Source organism: Ictidomys tridecemlineatus, chromosome 6 (genome assembly GCF_052094955.1).
Source record: "Ictidomys tridecemlineatus isolate mIctTri1 chromosome 6, mIctTri1.hap1, whole genome shotgun sequence".
Taxonomy (NCBI): Eukaryota; Metazoa; Chordata; class Mammalia; order Rodentia; family Sciuridae; genus Ictidomys; species Ictidomys tridecemlineatus.
In genome coordinates, this window is record NC_135482.1 from 39,454,019 (window position 1) to 39,472,246 (window position 18,228).

Below are 18,228 nucleotides of genomic sequence, written 5' to 3' on the forward strand. Positions count from 1 at the left end.
GCAAAACCACAGCATTGAAGGCCTGTGGGGAAGTGAGGTCCTAGGAGAACCATAACTGGTTTGGCCTCATTAAAGCAACAGGGTAAATATGGAGACCTGGTAGCAGATGGCACATGAAACCCCATGAATTCTCATTCTCCACCCCTCCCCAAGTCAGCAATCACCAAGTTTCGAAGCCTCTGCCTATCTAGGTGTGGTGGGGAGGGACCTCTTAAATTTGTTTTCTCCTCTCCATTCCTCTGTCACTGCCTCAGGTAAGCCTCATCCTGCAGCTCTGACTCTAAGGAAAACAGGGAGGCCCCGATTAATTTCTTGGGAGGGAGAAAGCAGCAGTACTTGGAGTTTTTGAGAGAAGATGGTAGGAGCTAATGATGAAACTGAGTGGGGCTCAGAAGAGAAGAGAAATAATAAAGATTGAAATGCAAGATTTCAGAAAAGTATCACATAATAGGTTTACTTTTGAAACATTAAAAAAGTATTCAATGAATTATTATGGACTTTAAAATCTACATGAATATAAATTTGCATTTTAGAATGAAATTTTTGTCTTATAGCTTCCTGTTTGGGGCCTAGCACAGAGCACTCGTCCTCAGGAACAGGAATGCACAGCAGACATCTGTGGACAAATCACTGATAAACCTTTTTCTGTGCTGTACCCTTTCAGGGCCTTGGTCCTCAAAAAGCCTGTAGCACTATAAAGAAAAGGGGCTACTGGCAGTTTTGAAAGTGCAGGCAAACATTTGAAAAAATCTTTAAAATGATTTGCATTTAATGAGAAGAAGTCAGAGGTGCACTGATGTTAATGGCCCAGATAAATCACCTTGGAAAGGAGTTCACATACATTTTTTTTCCATGTGTGCATGTTAGAAAGAAGCATTAACATTTTTCAATCTTTCAGTAGTATGCAGGGGGAAAAAAAAGGACAGAAAAATTAGACAGGTAAGATAGAGATAATGGGCTTTACCTCCCTTGGGATTCATCTAAGCCAAGATAACTCTGGAGTTTCCATTTCAGCCAGGCGTTGATGCACTTCATACTTAACATCCATTTTTAAGGACTCCTACTCTCAAAAAGCTTTACTAAAAAAATACAATTAAATAAACTATTTTCACAAGCCTAGCTACCTAGTTTGTGACTTTTTCTAATTTACGTCCCCTGAACTCCAAACTCTATTTTTAAAATATTATAGTTAGAAAGTAATTCATGCGCGCCAATACAAGTGCAACAAATCAGAAAAAGTTAAAGTCAGCCTTTCATCCATGCCACCCCCCCCCCCAGAGGTAACGGGTGTTAACCGTTCAATGCACTGAGGCATGTCCTTCAACACCTACAGTTACTGGCAGTGAAACTGGTATAGCCACTTTGGAAAGCAATAGGTAATAGCCATAAAATCTGAACTGCACTAACTCTTTGATCCATAGTATAAATGAACACACAAGGTATCCTCCTAGTACTGTTTATAGTAGCAACAGTTTAGGAACACCCTAAAAGTCTGATTTAAATTATGGTGCCTATTAAATATAGAATACTATATACTCTAAAATTATTTTTTAAATATTTTTTTTAGTTATAGATGGACACCATTTATTTTTTAAATTTATTTTTATGTGGTGCCGAGGACCCAACCCAGTGTCTCACACATATGAGGCAAGTACTCTACCACTGAGCCCCAGCCCCAGCCCCAGCCCACATCTCTAAAAATTAATGATGTAGACTAATAAGTAATTAAAAAAAACAAGTCCGAAACTACAGGTACAGCATGTTCCTGTTAATAATTTTTATTATGTACATTTTTAAAGGTACAATTGATATGCAGAGCCCATTTCTAGAAAAACACATTGTAAACTCTTTCTTGTGGCTGACCTGGAGATGATTCTGGGGGACTGATGATTTAGGATAAGGAAAGGACTAGCTTAATTATCTGCCCTTGGCTAGCATTTGTCTTTTATGGATGTGGTCTTTTCTTCAATAACAGATAAATTTTGCCAATCTGATGAATGAAAATCATATTCATTTTTTAGCTTTACAGTTTCCTGACTAAAAATTATATTGAATACTTTTTTCATGTGTTTCATGTTCATTTGTATTCCTTCAATTTGAAAATGCCAACTCACATCCTTTGCCTGTTTTTAAAAATTGAGTTATTTCATTATTAGCTTTTTATAGCTCTTTGCATATAAGAACTATTAACCCTATCTATAAAATATATTGCAAATCTGTTTCCTAGTCTATTATTTTTCTTTTTATATTGCTAATAATAATTTCTGTCATTTGGAAGTTTTTAAAAATTCCATATAGATAAATCATTCCATATTTTTGTTTTTAATTTCTTTCTTGTTTGAAAAGTCTTTTTTCAAGCAAAAATTATAAATATATTTTTAACATTTAGATTTTTAATTTCTCCAGATTTGATTTTTTAAGGTATGTGATTCAACGATTTTCTTCCAAGTGTATAGCTAGTGCCAGTCTTTCAAAGACTTCCACTAGCCCAGTGAACTGAAATTTTAACTGTTGTATATTAACTTTCCATGTATGCACATTAGCCTTACTTTGCTCTCAGACGCATTTTTCTACCCAGCCTTGGATCCCAGGGAGCTGACCCCAGGATGTTTAAAGCTCAGGCCTGCTTGCTTAAACTTGGCTTTGGCCAGCTGAAGGTACAAGCAGAATATCAATAGTCAGGAGACTCCTTCCTTCCTTCCTTCGTAACTGAAGTTCCTCAACCCTCCCTGTTGGTTCCCTTAACCCTACCTACAACTACACAATTAATCCTATAAATATCATGTCTCATTTGAATGTACCTTTTAAGACCATCTTTTCTCTTACACATTTGATACAATGTGATTGATATGGTTTAGATATGAGGTATCCCCCAGATGTGATACTGCAAGAAAGTTGAGATGAATGACTGGGTTATGAGAGCCTTAACCTTATCAGTAGATTAATCCACTCATATGGATTAACTGGGTGGTAACTGTAGGCAGGTAGGAAGAAATAGATTATTAGCGGTGTGACTTTGGGTTTATGTTTTGTCCCTGAGGAGCAGAGATCTCTTCTTCCTGGCTGCCATTTCCTGAGCTGCTTTCTTGTACCATGCTTTCCACCATGATGTTCTGCCTCACCTCAATCCTAGAGCCATGGAGTTGGCTGACCGTGGACTGAACCTCTGAAACATGACCCAAAATAAATTTTTCTTTCTCTGTTGTTCTTGTCAAGTCTTTGGGTTATAACAACAAAAAAAGCTGACTAAAACAGTGATTATGGCAGTTTAAATATATTTTAATACATAACCAATTTTCTATTATAATTCTTGACATATGCTCATTGGACATATTAATGGGTTTCACTATAGTACTTCCATAATGCATGTTTTGCTTATGGTTCCCCTCCCCACTCTCCTACTTCCCAGCTCCTAACAGTCCTTCAACATTCAGATCTTTTTTATTATTTTTTTAAGGTTTCCACATGTGAGAGAATACATGTAATATTTGTCTTTTGTGCCTGGTTTATTTGTTTAGCATGCTGTCTTCTAGTTTCATTCGGTTTTCTACAAATGATATGATTTCATTCTTTATGGATAATACTCCATAATGTATATATACCATAATTTTTTGTCTGTTCATCTGCTAATGGCTAATTCCATACCTCTATAACATGGGCCAATTCCATATCCTCATTGTGAATAGTACTGCAATAAACATGGGTGTTCATGTATGTCTTTTGTATGCTGACTTCATTCCTTTCAGATATATACCCAGGAATTGTATAGCTGGATCATGTGGTAATTTTATTTTTAGTTTTTTGAGGAACCTTCACACTATGTTTTCCATAGTGACTGCACAAATTTAAATTCCCACCAACAGGGTAGAAGAGGTTCCTTTTTATCTATATCCTAACCAACATTTTTTTGTTGATTTTGGGTTTTTTTGATAGAGGCCATTATATCTGGGTTGAGATAGAATTTCAATGTAGTTTTTTTGTATTTCCCTTATGGTTAAAATTATTGAGCATTTTTCTTACATTTATTGACCATTTGTACTTTTGAGAGGCCTCTGTTCAGCTTACTAGCCTATTTATTGATTGGATTACTTGAGGGTTTGTTTGTTAAGGTTTCTTTTTGCCATTCTTTATATATTCTAGATATTAATCCTCTGTCAATTGAATAACTGGCAAAGATTTTCTTCCATTTTGCAGATTGTCTCCTCAGGATTGCTTTGTCAATTGGTTATTTTCTTTGCTATGAAGAAACTTTCTAATTTGATGTAATCTCATTTGTCAATACTTACTTTTGTTTCCTGGGCTGCTAGAGTTCTACCCAGAAAATTATTGCCTGTACTAATATCTTGAAGTATCTCCTGTGTTTTCTTCTATGAGTTTCAAAGTTTCATATCTTACATGAAGAGCTTTGATCCATTTTTATTTGTTTTTTGTACAGGTCAGAGAGCATCTAGTTTCAATTTTCTACATGTGGATATCCAGTTTTTCAAGCACCATTTGTTGAAGAAGCTGTCCTTTCTTCAGTGTGTATTTGTGGCAGCTTTATTGAGAATCAGCTGGCTGAAGATGCATGAATGTATTTCTGGTCCTCTGTTCTATTTCCTTGTTCAATAAGCCTGTTGTTATGCAAATATCGTGCTGTTTTTGTTACCATGGCTTACAGTATGTTTTGAAATCAGGTATTGTGATGCTATTTGCTCTTTTTTATAAGGATTGCTTTGGCTATTTGGAGTCCTTTGTGCTTCCACATGAATTTTAGTATTTCCCCCTAGTTTTGTGAAGGATATCATTAGTATTTTGACAGTTATTGCATTGAATCTGTACATTGCTTTGGATAGTATGATCATTTAAAAAATATTAATTCTCTCAATCCAGGCACATGAGAGGTCTTTCCACACTCTAGTGTATTCTTCAATTTCTTTCTTCAGTGTTTTGTAATTTTCATTATAAAGGTCTTTTACATTCTTAGGTCTATTCCTAAGTGTGTGTGTGTATGTGTATGTGTGTGTGTGTGTGTGTGTGTGTGTGTGTGTGTGTGTACACATGTGTGTTTCCTGATTTCTTTCTCAGTTCTTTATTGATCTATAAAACAGTAACTGCTTTTTAGAGCTTGATTTTGTATCCTGCTCTTTTACTGAATTTTTTTTATCTGCTTTAAGAGTCTTTTGGTAGAGTCTTGAGAATTTTCTATCTATAGAATCATATCATCTTCAAACAGGGATAATTAAACTTCTTCCTTTCCTAGGTTTGTCATATATAGCATTTATTATGTTGAGGTATGTTCCTCCAGCAAGGCTTGTATCATGAAGCGATGTTGAATTTTATTGAAAGGTTTTTTTCTGCATCTACTGAGATAATCATGTGATTTTTTTACCTTTGACTCTATTTATTTGCTGTATTACATTTATTGCTATGTTGAACCATCCTTGTATCTCTGGAATAAAACCAACTTGATCATAGTATATGATCTTTTTAATTAAAGTACCTTGAGCAGCTAAAACAAACTGAAATAATGGTTAATGCTATACTAAATTTAGATGTCAGTTTGGTAGAGATTATAATTTTTAATTATTTCCCTTATTAAACATGTTACTGATAACTATTTTTGAAAGCCTATTGCAAACTTCAACTCAATGCACAAAACAGATCAAACTGATTATTGCCCTTTCAAAATCTGTGTTTACTTTTTAATTACCTCACACTTACTTGTATTCATAGTTGCCAATGCTCAAAACCTACTGTCATTTTAAATTACTTTTTGTCACTCCCATTGGGCAACATCCAAATTGTTGCCAATTTCTGCTAATATTAACAGAAAAAAATTTTATTAGATTCTTTCCTCACCCTTTCAGAACTGCAGAACCATGTTAACATCTCTTGAACACACTATCATTTACATCCCTTAATGAATCTCAATTTTTTGCTTCCAGAATTTGAGTTTGAAAATACAAATGTGAAACTGTCATTCCTCTGCTGATAATCTTCAATAGTTCCAACATGATAAAGTTGAAACATCGTTCATATTTCTGCTCCATCTACAATTTTGGTCCCTTTTACTTCCACTTAGTACACTCTCCCCCAAATACACACACACACACTTCCCCATGCTCTAATCACATAGGTTTATTTGTGGTTTCCCAGATAAATTATTTTGTTTCTTTCTTTGAAAATGCTTTCATCCTGCACTGTCCTATATGGTAGTCACTAACCACATGTGGCTATTAAGCACTTGAAACATGGCTAGTCCAAATTGCAATGTAATATAAATATGAACTGGACTCTGGATTTCAAATACTTTGTACCAAATGTTAATGTCAAATATCTTATTGTGATATTTTATTTAGAAATACTGCATATTACAATGATAATGTCATGGATTTGTGGGTTAAAAATATTAAAATTGATTTCATCTGTTTTCTTTTTACTATCTTAATTTGGCTAGTAGGAAATCTCAAAATTCCTGTGTAGATCACATTATATTTCTATCACACAACAGTGCTATAATCTGTTTTTCGCCTGATAAAATCTGACTTGCCTTTAAATCCCTGTTTGAGATGTCATCTCCTCTGTGAAAACTTTCTGGCTCCCCTACCCAAGGTAAAATTAATCAATCATTTCTATTCATGTCCCCAGAGAACTTTATGTACATACCTCTATCACAGTACTTGCCTTACTACAATGTCATCATTGTTTATACATCTGTCTTTACTTTTTTTTTTGTATCTTTGCATCCTTTGTTTCCCTAATCTCCCCAATAGGCTGGATTTGTGTATGCAAACTGGGACGATTAAATAGTTCTAATAAAAACCAAGACATGATAATCATTAAAAATAATTACATTATTTACCCATAAGCTTATTGCATATAAGAAAGAAAAGAAAAATATCATTTTATATTTATAGCTGTAATAAAAGAAAGCTTTTGGTTTGTCAAAAGCCCAGACTTTTCCCTAGCACTAACTCTAGGAGGGATTTATCATATGAAACCTCTTATGAGACACTGAACCACATAGTACATCAGGTCTTTAATCAGAGGTCTAAAGATAATACAGAAGTATTCCATATATGGCAATTTCTTATATCAACCAACACTACAAGCAGACAACATAATATTATAGCACAGCTCAAAGCAAGCATTTTAATCATCAGAATAACAGTCCAATCTGAACTTTCTGGTGATCTCACTTGATAAAGAAAAGGAATCAGAAGGATATAGTTATATTTTTTAAAAATTCAATATGATAATCTTTGTCTTTTAGCTGGAATGTGAATTCTATTTATATTTATCAAAATTGTTGATAATGTTGAGTTCAAATCTCTCTTCACACTGCTATTTATCCTGTTTATTATTGTTATTTTTCCTTTATTCCTCAATTAATTTATTCTCTTGGATTAATCAATCATTTTATTATTCTATTTTCCTCCTCCAATAGCTTTTTAGTAATATATCGTATCATCTTTCTTTCAGTGATTTTCCTATTAGTAAAATTTAAAAATTGTTTTAAAATACATGTTATTGACCAAAAATTATCTACATATAATGGTATAGGAAATTTCAGAAAAAAAAAGGATGGGAAAACACATAATTAATACATATTAACCAAAATAAAGCTTCTGTACTATATTAATATCATATAAATGTAATTTAAAACAAAAGTATTACATAATGATGAAGAAACAATTTGTCTAAAAGTATAAAAACTTTGTATATAGTTACTTAACTACATGGCTAAAATGTAAAATTAAAATTAGCAAACTTATAATAAAAAATTTATAAATCCAATAATCAAAATGGATGATTTTAATATGACTCTTTCAATAATTAGAGATAAAGCAAACATCAAATAGTAAGAATATTATGTTTTTAAACAAAATAATGATGAAGCTTGACAAGAATCAGACCACAACACAATACTATTGAGTGACTTTAATATACCTCTTTCACTACTGGATAGATCTTTCAAAACAAAAACTAAACAAAGAAATATAGAACTAAATAATATAATCAATAATTTAGACTTAACAGATTATATATATATATATATATATATAAAATCTCTCTCTATATATATATATAATAGAGAGAGAGAGAGAGAGAGAGAATATATCTCATCCATCAATGACTGAATATACTTTTCCTCAAGCATCACATGGATCCTTCTCTAATATAGACCATGTTATATAAGCTATCACATATGTTGGTACACAATTATAATATTACCTTAATATATTTTTAGCATCTGTAGGGTTATTTGATAGCTCCCTTTGCATTGATATTAATTTTTGTTTTTCATTTTTTCTTGATTAGACTTGTTTTATTTTTATCAAATTTTTGCTGTATTATTTCATCTCTATTTCATATATTCTGCTCCTACTCTTATTTTTTCTTCCTACTACTTAATTTAAAAATTATTTGCTTGTTATTCTAGCTTCTTTCTGATACAAGCACTTTAAGTTATAAATGTTCATTTGAGTACTGTTTTATCCCAGACACCCTGCTATTTTAAGTTGTTATTACCACTTAGTCAAAGCACTTTTTTTAACTTTTCTTGTGCTTTCTTTTTTCCCTGTCTTATTAGCTTTACATAAATCATCAGTTTTAGTTCTTATGATCCTCTAGTTTTTCTCAATAATTTCTGTTCTATATTATTTCCTTCCTTTTTTTTCTTTAAGTAAGTATTTGCTAATCTATTGAACAACTTCTCAATGCCAATTTATAAATCACTTTTCTCTTTTCAGGTATGACTTTAATAGAAAAATATTTTGCTTAAAAATAGCATAATAGGGGCTGGGGTGTGGCTCAGCAGTAAAGCGCTCACCTACCATGTGTGAGGCCCTGGGTTCTATCCTCAGCACCACATAAAAATAAATAAATAAAATGAAGGTATTGTGTCCAACTACAAGTAATAAATAAATATTTTTTTTAAAAAAATTATAGTCTCTACACAAAGTTTGATCTTTGTTCATTTATTCAAGAAATATTCATTGAATGCTGACTATTTCAGGCATTTAATTTACTGCTGAGCAAACAAAATCAAATAACAAAGACCCTGACCCCCCCCCTCATGGAGTTGACAGTAGTGAAACTCAGAGTAAAATAAATTCTCAGCTTTCCAAGTGCATGGGTTACTTCTACACCCTTTTTAAAGCATTTTGCACTACAGATTTCACAGATCATTAATCTAGCTAAGCGAGTAGAACATTTTGTTCTTGTGGGAAAGTTCTCTGGTCAATGGGAAATGTCTTTAGCATTTAGACAGCTTTTGGGGAAGAACAAGTGGAACTGGAACAATTTGTCCTGCCTGTAATCTAGACCCCAGTCCCCTCCCAACTTCAGTTTGGTGGATATTGAAGGGTGGGTGGCTGGGAGAAAGAGAACAGAGTATAAAGAAAGAACATGGACCAGAAGCATAAAAAGGGGCACAGACAGTTAGGGAACACTAGATAGAAAAAAAAAATAAGGCAGTAGGTGACACAGGTTAAATTGTGCCTTGTGGGGCATTAATAAGCATTCATCTATGCTCACTGTCAGATGTTATCTAGAGTTCTGGGAAAGATGCCAGTGTATTTCAAATGATATTCAAAACTTAGAACAAAAAAAAAGTCTATTTACTAAAGATCCAGAAAACTAATTTTATGCCATCGTGACTTAATTATGGCAAAGAATAATTGACTCTGTATAAAATTTCATGTTATATTCATGTCATACCTCCTAACAAAAATAGTTCAGTTTAGATTTCTCTTACATACTTGGCTAACAAGAAAATGATGTTTGATTGCAAAACAAAAAAAAAAAGAACATAAAAATGCAAATCCAAATGGGTGGAAACTATGCATTTCAAACAAAGAGAATAATTATATGTACAACATCATAAGCTAGCCTTCAAAGAATTCAGGCAGTGATTGATGTAAAGTATTTCTAACAGCAAACAAAAGATCATTTTAGAATGGAGACAAAAGTACATATAATTTATACTTCTTATTGAAGACATATAAACATGTTTCTAAAATTATTTTTAATTAAGAAATCAAAGAATGTCATACCAACATCAGAAGTAAAATTTGAACATCTGACCAGAGAAAAAAATTAAGAGAGGTCTGCTTGAAATTTTTCTTTGAAAGACACAAAAAAGAAGTTGAAAAGCAGTTGAGTTTGTGGTACTCAGTTGGGATGGCTTTCCACATGCAAATATTCTGCAGCCCCTGAATTGTAAAGAAGATCATGTCCCCTTTTTGCACAAAATCTGTAGATGTTTTCCTGATAGTATCCTTCAAGGTCCTTCTCCACTAGGCTTTGCTTCTTTGGAATACAGTTCTGCCCTCAATCACAGTCATCCAGCCTTAACCGGACTTCATGCTGTTTCTATAGTATAGCCAATTGCTCTACCATACCAAGCCCTCAGCATTTGTCTTGATTGGAACTCTCTTCTTTGAGGCTATTATATATGGTACCTCCCCTACTTCAATTTAATTCAGGGAGGTTGTTCCTGACAAGTTAGAACTTGTCAGTCTTCATCACTCTCCTTCCCTACTTTCTCTCAGTATCACTTAATGATGAGAACACTGCAAAATCAGGGATTTTTTTTTCCAGGGGGAAGGGGTTCTGTTTTCTACTATCTTGTGCCTAGCACAGAGTAAATGCTGAGTGAATGTCTGTTGAATGAATGAATGAATGAATGAATGAATGAATGTTGGTATCTGATAATGGAGCTGCAGACATAGTTTGTGGTCTAGCTAATCATCTTGTGGGTAACATTAGTGCCTTATGAAATCACATCTCAAAGCACTGTAATGACTGTTAGAATTTGAGTTCTCCTGAAAGCAGATCCTGCATGCAGGTATTTTATTACAAAGTGACCCCAAGTGAGGGAAGCCATCCGTGAAATGTGAAATGTGTGAGGACCTTTTTTTCGGCATTACAGCTGAGGAAAGGATAGGTCTGGCACTGGGAATGGCCCGTAGCACTCCCACTGAGACAGACTGCCCAATGCATGTGGCCTTCCCCTCCACTCTGCTAGAAAGGTCCTGTGCAGCAGTACTGAAGATGGGCGTAACCCATTAGGAACTGAGCAGTCTACCTGCCCTCACCTTTATTCTATTTTGGTAAAGAACTTTCTATCCAAGGTCTTTGATGTTTTCCAATATAAATAAAGCAAATGTGGGCTCCTTTCTTTGCTAGAAGCCGGACCTGTCTGGACAGCTTGCCCTTCCTGCCCTTGTTTTGAAACTACTTTCTGTGTTCTGTGGTTATTTCGCTGTTGTAGTTTTCCTAGCTTCCACTGCTTAGCCAGCCCATTCCACTGGAGGGGAACCCCATTCTATCGCCCGTGGCGGACATGGACGGTAACCAAGCATCAGGAATGAAGGACAAACAGAAGTGAAATAAACAAGAGTGATATAGACCAGGGAAGAAGGTCAATAAGCAGGACAAAGGACAAAGGGTTACAATACCCTTAAACAGTATTAGTAGATAAGCAAGGGTGGGTATCCAGGAAGGACAATGAACCTTGTGGGGCAGGTCAGAAGAAAGTAGGTGGTGTTGATGTTGGATAGTGTCACAAAGCCAGAAAAAGTGATGAAGACTGACAAGTTCTAACTTTGTTGTGTCACCTTAGATTTCTGGGTGGAACACATACTCAGAAAGGCAAAATAATCAGGGCTGGTTTCATGAGAACGTAATCTGCATTGGTTCAGGGCTTGCACTTGGTTTAACACTCTGCTTTATCTTAAAATTCTTGATATTTTTTCTTTGAACTTTTGTTTTATAGTGGAGTCTAATGTCACAATGGGGCATAAGCGTGAAAATAGAGATGACATGTGGCAAAGGATACAAGAGACTGTGGCCTAGCAGCAGCCCATGCACTGAGGGCTCAAATCCAGTTATGACTGGCAATGGGCATGCACAGCAAGCAATCTTGGAATACAGGATGCCATAGGGCCCTTGGGGACAGCTGGACTGGAAACTGGACCTAGACTGGCAATAGGAACAGTGACAGCAGAAGAAGTAGCAACAGCAGTAGCTATGGCAATAGACACTGGGGAAAGAGGGTTTTGTAAGGCAGCAGCACTAAGACTTGCAGCAAAAGGCCAGCTTGCCTGTCTGTCCCCAGAACCTGTCCTTGCTATGTCTGCACTAACATTAACCCTCTGTTTTAGTTGGCTTCTTTGCTGCTGTAATTGAAAGACCTGACCAGAACAACTGTAGAGGAGGAAAAGTTTATGTGGGGGCACACAGTTTCAGAGGTCTCAATCCATAGGCAGTACGTCCATTCTGTGGGGCTCGAGGTGAAGCAGAACAACATGGCAGAACAGTGTGGTGGAGGGAAACAGCTCACATGATGATCAGAAAGCAAAGCGAGAGGTACTCCACTCACCAGATACAAATATATACCCCAAAGCCACGCCCCCAATTCCCACCTCATCCAGCCACACGCCACCTACCTCCAGGTACCACGCAATTCCATGAGGTGATTGACTCACCAATTGAGTTAAGGGTCTTGTTACCCAATCATTTCTCCTGTAAACTCTCTCACATTGTCTCACACGTGAGCTTTTGGGGCACACCTCACATTCAAACTGTAACCCTCCCTCTGATGAGAGCACTGGGACTATCGTTACTGGCACACAGGTACCAAACTTTGTCGGTAAATTTTCACAAAGTAAAAATGTGGACTTAAGAGTACAGAAAACAATTATGAGAATTCTCAAGAGTTTAGAATCTCTGGACTTGAAAACTGCTGCAAGTATAGCAAAGCAAATATCTACAGGCTTAGAAATGAAAATTATACCAAAATTATTCTCCTTTTTTAAATTTGTAAGTTTATGTTGTTACTCATGTGTCACTGTTACCCTTATTATGTTTTATAAACAATAAAATATAAAATAAGAAAGTCTCATATCCTAGTAACTATAGTGTCACTGTTCCCCTCTTTTTTGAACAAAGGGCTCTACATTTTCACTTTACAGTGGGCCCCACAAATTAGGAAGCTGGCCCTAAAAATGGCCATTTGAAATTTCACCATTGGAGTTTGAACTTCAATTTGACCAGGAAGGAAACAAAAAAATGGGAGGTGTAAAAAGAAATCAGCACCTCAGAGTGGTCCTTTCTGATTGTCTTTACTTTGGGAGAAGATTACTAATTGATAAGAAATAAGAAGGAGAAAATCTTGCTTTCGATATAGATTTTAAAAAGCCAAAAATCAATAAGCCTGGAGGGAAAATTCAAATAGTTGGAATTCAACATAGAAAAATTTGTTCCACCCCTATCTATAGAAACTCCATTTTATTGGCAAGACTAGGGTTCAAAACATGAAAAATTCTAAATCAGATTAAATAGGATATTGGAGAGTTAAATAATAACCAAGTGACAGAAGACATATTACTGATAATGAGGACTCTCACAAGTGAGTTGCTAATGTTTTAAATCAAAAGGAGCTCATAAGTATAGGATGAACAACTCTAGAGTGTAGTGTCACACAAGTACCATAGTTCATGATATTATATTGTACTTAGAATAATTGCTAAGAGTTTAGATTTTAGGTGGTATTATTACAAAGAATAAAGTAACTACATGAGACGATGAATATGTTAATTTGATTGACTATAGTAACCATCTCTCCATAAGTATATTAAAACATCGTGTTGTACATATTAAATATATACTTTTAAAAAATGAGTTAATAAGACTTAAGATTGAGAGATTTCTTTTTAATGTGGATAAATATAGAAAGGAGCTGGTAACTGGCCTGGCACAGAAAGAAGGGATACATCTGTCATTTTTCTCAAATATTAAAAAACTAAGCCGGGTGTGGTGGCATACACCTGTAATCCCAGCAACTCAGGTGGCTGAGGCAAGAAGATTCCAAGTTTAAGACCAGCCTCAGCAACTTAATGAAGCAACTTATTGAGACGCCGTCTCAAAATAAAAAAAAAGAACTGGGGATGTAGCTCAGATATTGGGCACCCTTGGGCTAAATCCCCACTACTCCCCACCTGCCAAAAAGCTAGCTGGTTGGTCTCAGTCATTGCTCTTGTGTTATATCAACATGCAGAAAGCATGATAAAAAGGCAAAATGGAGTTAAGGTTCTTGTTCTACCACTGCTATGGTTTGGTATCACCCAAAATTTTAGTGTTGGAAACTTAATCCCCAATGCAACTGTATTGAGAGGTGGAATATTTAAGAGCTGGTTAGGTCATAGCGCTCTGCCCTCAGGAATGATTAACATCTCTATCACAGGGGCTGGTTTGCTTTATTTAGCAAGAGTGTTTTTACTATAAAAATAAGCTGGGCACTTTCTTGCTCTAACCCATATGATGCTTTCTGCCAGTTAGATTGCAGTATGAAGGCCCCCACCAGATGTGGTCCCTGGATCTTAGATCTCCTAGCCTTCAGAATCGAGGCAATAAATTTCTGGACTTCATAAATTTCCCAGTCTCTGGGTATTCTGTTATAGCAACACAAAACAGACTAAGATGTCTACTAATTATTCATATAATACTAGGTAAACAGTCTTGTTGTTTCCCAGTCTGAAAACTAGAGGAATTTACATCATCTTCCCACTCATAGGAATTGGCAGAGGTAACATAGGAAAGTTGTCTAAAAAAAATAAATAAAAAGTAGTAGTCTGAGCCTGAAATTATACATTTCAGCATTTAGAAGAACTGTTTCCTATCAAAAAGAATAGTTTTTCTTTGATTTAAGAAAGATGATAATTTGGGTGGAGGATTCATCAGTAGCAAGCTGTAACTCCTTAAGTATTTCTGAAGAATCAACTATCAAACCATAAATGGCCAAAACACCAATAATTATTGAGCAGTCTTCCTCAAATCTCTCATAAAGTGATCATAATCATGATAAACAGTTAACAACGTGGTGGAAGCAGCACACCAATGGAAAACTGCAGAAGTGAACAAAATCTGTATCAGAGTCCAAAATAAATATTGAGCTATTTAAAAATAGTTGCATGATTTCGTAAAGACTAAAACACAAACAAACAAAACTCTGGAAGTTCTTTGGATAACTGGTGATAAACATGATAAAAATATCTGAATTTGAAAATCAGACATGAGTTTTCCTAAGTTTTCTGAGCCTTTAGCATATCCTTCTAGTGCGTCTATAAATGGAAATGGTCATAGTTACATAACCTTGCATTTATTTCTGTACCTTCAGAGATCCAGTTTGATCATCTGTAAATGGGACAATAATTTCTGCCCTACCTATTACATGGTACTTTAAAATGATCAAACCTGAAAAATGCCTCAAAAATGTTGATAATATATACAGTGAGATACATATTTCTACCAATTTCACCATGTTCCTAGGATCAGCAGTGTGGTCTGGAAAGAGCCAGGGATGGTAAGCAGGAAAGAATTTAAACAATTCTTTACATAAGGGCACAACCAATAAAAAAGTAAAATTCCTTTAATGGATTTTGCTGGATATAAGACAAAAATGAACCAAAAATAGTAAACTGGTGATCTCTAAGCAAATAACTTCTGTTTTCTAATAAATATACATCTGTCTAACCAAAAATGAAGAAGTATTACTTTGCATAAATGAAACAGATTTATAACAAATATCTGAATTTATTTATTCAAATAGAATGTTGCCTCCCTCAAAATTATTACATTTGTCTTCAAAATAGATACATTCTTTCCAACTACCACCCTATCCTCTCCTCCTCCTTATTTAAAACACTTTTGAATTTATTTCAAACTTTTTAAGCCAAAAAAGATGATATTCAGAAATGGCCACTGCTATAATTCAGATCTGGAATGTTCCCCAAGGTCCATGTGTTAAAGGCTTGGCTCCTAGCCCAGGGCCCTATGGGAATGTGATGTAAACTTTCAGAGGTGGAACCAGAGGAAAGTTTTCAGGTCATTGGAGGCATGACTTCCAAGAGCATTGTGGGACCCCAGTACCACCTTCTTTTTCTCCACTTTCCTGTCAATGTGAGGTGAATGGTTCTGCTCTACACATGCACTCACCATAATGCCCCACACAGGCCCAAACAAAGGGGTCAACTGACCATAGACAAAAACCTCTAAAACTGAGAGCCAAAATAAACCTTTTCTAAGTTGATTGCCTTAGGTATTCGTTATAGTAATAGTAATGGAAATCTGACAGGTTGTTGCCAAAATTCAAATCTATCTTAATCTCAATCTTTTTTTAAAAAAAAGTGTCTTTAATCAAAAGAAAGTGCCACAATTTCTCAATTATGGGCAATTAGGAAAGAGAATTTTTAAACTGTTTGCAATGATAGCTTCAAGGTAATATTTGTATAAAAGCCAAAGTTAACTGCCTTGAAGAGACTATCTCTAAGTGGGCTCCAGTTTGTTCCATGCATTTGAGTTTATGTGCTCAGGGGTGTGTGTGTGTGTGTGTGTGTGTGTGTGTGTGTGTGTGTATCATGGCATGCACTGCTTACCTGGAGTGGCCCATAAAAATTTGATTGTCTCTGACAAATTCTTCAGTAGAATAGAAAGGGTAAGAGAAGTACCCCAGGAAACTAGGAAATGTGTGTGTAGGGAGAGGGAAATTAGGCAATCCTAGTGTTCCCTTATCTCATTACCCTGCTTTTGTTTTCATTACACACTCATTACTTATCTCATATTATCTTGTTTATTTGTTTTCTTTTCCTCCCTACTAGACTCCAAGCCCTATATGAATAGGACCTTGTGAGTCCTGTTCAATTCCATAGTCCAAGGCCCAGAAATGTAAGTGCTTGATAAATATTTTTAAAAGGAAAGGAGGGAAAAAGGGAGGAAGGAAGAAGGAAAGAAGGGTTCCACATCTGGGCTTAGGTATTACTCCCTTCTCTATAAAAAAAATCAGCTGGTGGTTGAGTCTATCTGAATCCAAAACAGGGGAGAGATTTCAGAGTTATTTAGATGCTCCTTCTCACCATGAACTGTTTTCATTCACAACACTTCTAAAACATAATATCCACACATTCTCCAACTCACCACACACCAACTGAGTGTCCCATGATTCAATACTATTCAATTCTGACACTAACTACCCAATACCTTGGCAGACCCCAGTAGATTAAGGCTCAGTCCCACAAAACTACCCCCACTTCAGGTGCCAGATGATTGATGGGCTAACAATCAGGGGTTCCTATCATCCCCTCCTCATGTTCAATAACCTGCTAGAACAGCTCACATAAGTCAGGAAAGTAGTTAGCTTATATTTATTATTATAAAACTCAGAAGCAGTAAAGTAAGAGAAATGAATAAGACAAGTTATGGGAGAGACTCTTGGTCCTTGTTGTTTTGGAATTTTTATGGAGGTTTCATTATGCAGAATGATCAATTAAATCATTGGTCACTAATAACTGAATTCAATCCCAAACCTCTCACCTCCCCAAATTCATGCCTTGGTCTCTCTGATAACCACCCATCCTGAAGCTGTCTAGGAGCTCCCCAGCCACCTCACTAGTAAACAAAAATACCCTTAACATTCCAGAGATTCAAAGGGTTTTTGGAGCTGTGTGCCAGGAACCAGTGACAACTACCAAATGTCTACATCTCATTGTATCACACCCCTCCACCCACACTCCATAATTTCTACCGGTTACACCTACATTTTGTGATAAATGTCCTCAATCTTAAAGAACTATATAACTCCAGCTTCAAGCCACAGATTCCAGACACTGTTGCCTCTTCTGTACAGAAATTATAAAGACCAAGAAACTGGGAATCAGGGGCTAGGGTTGTGGCTCAGTGGTAGAGCACTTGCCTAGCACATGTAAGCACTGGGTTCAATCCTCACCACCACATTAAAAAAATAAATAAATATATCGTGTCCATCTACAACTAAAAATATTTTAAAAAAGAAAAAGAAACTGGGAATCAAAGAGAGAGAAACAGAAACGAGCGAGGGATCTCAATATCCCCTTCAAGGACATATCCCATGAACTAACAGTAGCCCCATTTCCTAAATCTTCTGCCACCTCCCAATAGTACCACAGGCTGTTGACAAAGCTTTCAACACATGGTTTGAGGGACATTCAAGATCCAAATTAGAGCAGGTTTTTTATTTTATTTTATTTTATTTTTTTAGTTGTTGATGAACTTTTATTTATTTATATGTGGTGTTGAGAATTGAACCCAATGCATCACACATAGTAGGCAAGCACTGTACCACTGAGCCACAATCCTAGCCCCTACAGCAAATTTTAAATGTAAAAATTTAAAATAAATGTGATCTTTTTAAGAAGTAGAATTGGC

The 18,228-nt window shown here is 35.5% G+C and overlaps 1 long non-coding RNA gene across 1 annotated transcript in view; it reads right to left on the reverse strand.

Annotated features, from left to right (window-relative positions):
- Positions 1–18,228, reverse strand: part of LOC144378598 (uncharacterized) — a 154,117-nt gene that overhangs the window by 116,063 nt on the left and 19,826 nt on the right. The window lies entirely within an intron of this gene.